Here is a 6,129-nt window from a genome sequence, read left to right as displayed (position 1 = left end):
ATCAAATCCAACAATAGCATTTCCCAAAAGATACACAGAGAAAATAATAGGTAATCCAAGAAATACTGATCTCCTTAGTTCATCCCAGGCTGGGGTGGGCCTGAGATGACCAGAACCTTCAAGACTTCCAACAGGGTTGCCAGAATTAGCAAATAATAATACATGACACCCAGTTAAATTTGAATTTTAGATTTTAAAAAATTTAATCCAAGTAAGTTCCATGTAATATTTGAGACGTGGTTTTTCTAAAAAAAATCTTCTTTGTATGAAATCCGAATTTAACTAAATGTTTTATATTTCTTCTGGCAAACTCAGCCACGAGCAGCCTCATCCAGGGCTTGTAGGGGACTGCCTGAGTGAGGAGGTCTGATGGTAAATCAGGTGATGGGCAAGGGTGATGGGCAGAATTGGGCATTTCCTGTTCCATTATTATACTCTGATCACTGTCAAGAAGGAGGCTACTAAAATTGCTAGATCCAAAGTTGCTAAAGGTGTTTGTGTTTCATGAGCCTGAAGAGGGCACAGTAGGTTAGGGGTAAGGTCTTCTGACTAGCACAGCCATGGGAGGCAGCCTTGAACCTCTGATTTCATATCAGATACCTCTGTCTTGGGTGAAGTGGCTATTCACTTTTAGTAACATTGAATTGAGCTACATGGTGATAGCTGTAGTAATATGTGTGCAGTCTATAAATAAGAGCTTCATCATTATTTTCAATTATTTAGTAAGAATTATTTGCAAAAATAAACAAGTGAGACTACATCAAACTGAAAAGCTTCTGCATAGCAAGGGAAACCATCAACAAAAATGAAAAGGCAACTCCTGAATGGGAGAAAAATATTTGCAAATTTTCTGAGGAAGGGTTAATTTTTTAAATACATAAAGAACTTCTACAACCCAATAGCAAAAAAGAGAAAAACAAAAAATCAGGTTAAAAATGGATGGATCTGAATAACATTTATTCAAAGAAGACGTACAGATGGCCAACCGGTATATGAAAATGTACAGTGCTCAATATCACTAATCATCAGGGAAATGCAAATCAAAACCACAATGCCTGCTTCACGGCACCCTGGGGCCCACCACCTCCACCAGAAGAAACCATCCTGCTTATCATGACTGTAGCTCTGGCATGTGCAAAGCTGGCTTTGCTGGGGGATGATACCCCCACCCCCGCCCAAGCCATGTTCCTGTCTACTGTTGGGCACCCCTGAAACCAGGGCATCATTGTGAGCATGGGGCAGAAGGACCACTTGGGTGATGAGGCCTAGAGCAAGAGTGGCATCCTGACCTTTAAGTTACCCCATCAAGCATGGCATCATCACCAACTGAGACAACATAGAGAAGATCTGGCACCACACCTTCTACAACCCCAAGAAGCACCCAAGGCTGCTGACTGAGGCCCCCCTGAATGTCAACGCCAACTGAGAGATGATTCAGATCACATTTAGACCTGCTACACTCTGCCTATGTGCATGAACATCAGGTCGTGTTGTCCCTGTATACCTCTGGCTATACCACTGGTATTGTTATGGAGTCTGGGGGCCAGGTCACTCACACAGTACCCATCTATGAGGGCTGTGCCCTGCCCCATAGCATCCTGTACCTGGTCCTGGCTGGCTGAGACCTGAAAGACTATCTCATGAAGATCCTCATGTAGCATGCCTGCAGCTTCACCAGACTGGCTGAGTAAGAAATCCTGAATGACATCATGGAGGTCTGCTATGTCTCGGAGCAGGAGATGTGGTCACTGCTGCATCCTCCTCTTCTCTGGAGAAGAGTTATGAGCTGCCCAATAGTCAGGTGATCACCATTGGCCACAAGCAGTTCTGGTATCCAGAGGTGCTCTTTTAGCCCTTTTTCCTGGCTATGGAATCCTGTGGCATCCATGGGACCACCTTTAACTTCCACTGTGAAGTATGATGAGGACACACTGAACTCATACAAGGTGCTGTCTGGTGGGACCACCATGTATCCTGGATCACTGACAGGATATGGAAGGACATCATGGCCCTGGCCCCACAGCACAATGTAGATCAAAAGCATCACTCCTCCTGAACATAGTTAAGTACCCAGCGTGGATGGGGGTTCCATCCTAGCCTGTGTCCACCCTCCAGTGGATGTGGATCAATAAGCAGAAATATGAGGAGGTAGACCCTGCCATTGTTCTCCACAAATACTTCTAAATGGACTTCAAGCAGATGCATAGCATTTGCTGCATGCATCAAATGTTTCCAAATAATTTCCAGATGCATCCAAATAATTCAGGAATGTAAAATTTCCCTGCCAAATGTATATACACCTCATGCTAGCCTCGTGAAGCTGGAATAAGCCTTTGAAAAGAAATATGTCCTTGAAGTGTGTATATGAAACTAACACTGGATTGTTAGAACTTGTTGCTATTTTTGACCTTGTATTCAAGTTAACTGTTCCATTTGTACAGTTAGTACCCCGTGTATATCTTTGGCTTAAAACCTTAGTACATGCTGCTTGATCACGTCAGGGCTGAGATGAGAGCATGTTTATGGGAGAGGAATCCATTGGCTTCATGAGAGTCTACCAGACCATGAGATTCTTGATCTGTGCAGGTTATTACTGTATAAAAGCTGCCTATTCCAGTATTTCTGTAGAGGCTGGTGAGAGTCCTGAACCAGTTGTCGTTTCTGCCATGCTGATCTGATAGGGTTGGAAAGGTCTAAGCCTTCAGATCCATTTTTTTTTCTCAGCTAATGTTTTCCCCCAAAACACCATGGGTTGTTGCTTGCCTTGAGTCAAGAAACAGTTTGCATTTACACCTGTAAATTTAGTCATCCTTTTAATTTATGTAAGGTGGTGTGTGTGTGTGTGTGCACGCGCGCGCACGCAATTCTCAATTCTTTAGGAGATGACAGCAAATTTTGGTTTTCTACTGTCATGTGAGAACTTTAGGCCCCAGCAATGTGTCTTATGTGAGGAAAATAAAGTGCTGCAGTAAACCAAACCAAAGCAAAACCAAAATGAGATATCAACTCACACGTGTCAGAATGGCTCGTATGAAAAAGACAATACGACAAGCGTTGGTGAGGATGTGGAGAAAAAGGAACACTGTGCACTTCTGGTGGGAATGTAAGTTGGTGCAGCCACTGTAGAAAACAGTGTGGAGGTTCCCTAAAGAATTTAAAATAGCACTACCATATGATTTAACAATTCCTCTTCTGGGGGTTTATCTGAAGGAAAGTGCTACAAAAACTTACTCTTGCCCCAGATCCCTTGGGAAGATGTTTCACTGCTTGTGAGGCACTGTACTCTCCCCATCCATGGATTGTTTTCCCTTGAATAAAGGACATCAAACTTGTTATTAAATAAAATTATTCTTTATCTTTGTCATTTGACGGTTCCTTAAGAACAGAGGCTGAAAGGGAATTTGTAGGGCCGGGTATTTATTAAGGATCCACACCTATGAAGAGAATGAGGCCAGAGCAGGATTGGGCAGAGGACACTGCTTTGTGAGGCAGTCAAAGTCTGGGCCGCCCCATCTCCAGGCAGCTCTGGAGCAGTCAAGCCCCCCTCGGACTTGTTCCCTATTGGGCCATTAAGGTTGGATCCTTAGATCCTGCCTGGTTGCCCATTAGATATGAGCTGCCCCTGTCGGTGTGTCCCTGGGCAAGGTGGGACAATCCCTGAGCCAAGTCTCTCCATGAAGAGGAGTTGGAATGGCACGTTCTCTGCCCACCACAATACTGCATTTGAAACTCTATATTTTATTTATATTTTCAAATTATTTGATGTAAGGAAAATGTAATGAATTTTTTCCACCATATCTATGCAGAGGCTCCCAAATCCCCTACAGTTTATTCAGTGTGCTGTTCAAACATAATCATTTCCTAGGTATGCCAGTGCTATATATATATAGAGAGAGACAGACAGAGAGAGAGCGCACTGTGCTCTTCTGAAGTTGAGAAGAAAAGGCCTTGAATCATCTTAATTTTTATCCTCTCAGTGTCTCAGAGGAAGTAGATATGGCTTGGAGTGCACACATTTGATCCCCAAGAAATATGAATATCAAAGGACCCTTGCTGTTTATTTTGGCAATGTTCTGATACTTAAAAGCCACTAGTGACACGTATATTCATGGCTTCCTCTTAATTTGGTGGTTCTTGGCAGTAGCAAAAAGCCTTAAAAACCGTTGAGTTTCATATGAAAGCGACAGGTTCCCAGCGTCATTCTTACTTGGCTGCAACTTTTACTGGGTTTGTGTAACTCTGACCTGCCACTATTCAAAGGATTTTTTTCTTCACCCATGTTTTGGAATTTGATACCTGGATATTGAAAAGCCTTAGTGAATTCAAGATCATAAATCATTCTTTTTTAAAAAAATGTTTATTTATTTTTAAAATTTTTAAGTATTTACTTTTGAGAGAGACAGAACATGAGCAGGGGAGGGGCAGAGAGAGAAGGAGATGTAGAATCTGAAACAGGCTCCAGGATCTGAGCTATCATCACAGAGCTCGACTCAGGGCTTGAATTCATGAACCATGAGATCATGACCTGAGCTGAAGTCAGATACTTAACAGAGCAAGCCATCCAGGTGCCCCTAAAAATGTTTATTTATTTATTTTGAGGTGGGGTGGAGAGAGAGAGAGAGAGAGAAAGGGAAAGAGGGAGAGGGTGTGCACGTGAGTGGAGGAGGGGCAGAGAGAGAGGGAAAGAGAGAATCCTAAGCAGCCTCCGCACTGTCAGCGCAGAGCCTGATTTGGGGCTCCATCTCACAAACCATGAGATCACGACCTGAGCCGCTTAACCAACTGACCCACCCAGGTACCCCATGAATCATTATTTCTTAAACTTGGATAAATATCAAAATTACTTGGGGGTGGGGGAGACTTTTTAAAAGGGCTGGAACCTGTTTGAAGAAGGTCATAAGTGATAATCACAGAGCACCTCCCCTCCCCACTCCCCTACCCCTTCCCCTTCCCTTTACTCCCCTCCCCAGATTTACTAAATCACAATCTCCAGGATGAACCTCTGTATTTAATGAATGCTCATGTTTGGAAAACACTGACTTATTATGGATTCAAAGCCTTGTATAGTCTTTCTCATCCTGTATTTCTGGCCTGATTTCCCACTGTTTACCTTCCCATGTTCCTGTGGCTAGCAAGCCAAGCTGCTCACCACACACCACACAGATCGCTTGCAGAGGGGCTGAGCTGGGGCGTGGGCAGACATGACAGGAAGGAGGGAAGGGCATCTTGTTCTGGTCGTCCTCCCAGCCTCTCAGGCTCTGAAGACTTCTCCACAGGGCAAGCTGATGTTTCTATTTTAATAGGAGTCCTACCACTCTTGTGTTTCCAGGTGGTGTTGTCTTCAGGGTGTTTATTTTTAATAAAGAATTTTATTTTATAGTCCTGGCTTTGAGTACTGTTAACAAATTGATGCATGCTGTTTTAATTGTTCTTTATCTGCTATTCTTAGCCCATTTCAGGACTTTGCTAACTTTTCGAGTTTCCTGTATGTTCTATCTTTCCCTGTATTTTTCTAAAAATCGTGTTTATTTTCTCTTCTTATTTTTGTTCCTAATATTTTATCCTGCTAACTTGGATTAGGTTCTTTGTATTTTTTCCAAATTTTAAAATATTTTTTTGACAGAGAGCACAAACAAACAGGGGAGGGGCAGAGAGGGATTGAGAGAGAGAGAGAGAGAGAGAGAGAGAGAGAGAGAGAATCCGAACCAGGCTTCAGGCTCTGAGCTGTTAGTACAGAGCCTGATGCAGGGCTTAAACCAATGAACCATGAGATTATGACCTGAGCTGAAGTCAGATGCTTAACTGCCTGAGCCATCCAGGTGCCCCAGGTTCTTAGTTTTTTATTTTGCCAGTTTTACCTTTTATCACTTGTATTAATAGCTCATTTTGTTATTTGTAATTCAAAACCTCTTTTATTCCTAATTTCTAACTTTGAAATCTAGGTTTATTTTTATGAATCTGTGTTGTCCTTACTTTGAAGTTACTTTAGATTTTAATATCATAACATAAGTTAAACATACTTAATGTTTATTAAGGCCATTTTTTTATATTCATGCTTTTAAAAATTTTTTTTAATGTTTATTTATTTTGAGAGAGAAAGAGAGAGAGAGAGAGAGAGAGAGAGAAAAA

General features: G+C 42.3%; 1 pseudogene; it reads left to right on the top strand.

Moving 5' to 3' along the window:
• Positions 1 to 1,130: 1,130 nt before the first annotated feature.
• On the top strand, positions 1,131 to 2,184 carry LOC112868697 (actin, cytoplasmic 2 pseudogene; annotated as a pseudogene).
• The last annotated feature ends 3,945 nt before the right edge of the window (positions 2,185 to 6,129 follow it).

This window comes from Puma concolor, chromosome D4, assembly GCF_028749965.1.
Source record: "Puma concolor isolate L17-30 chromosome D4, mPumCon1.1.hap2, whole genome shotgun sequence".
Lineage (NCBI taxonomy): Eukaryota > Metazoa > Chordata > Mammalia > Carnivora > Felidae > Puma > Puma concolor.
This window is presented reverse-complemented; position numbering and strand designations above follow the sequence as displayed.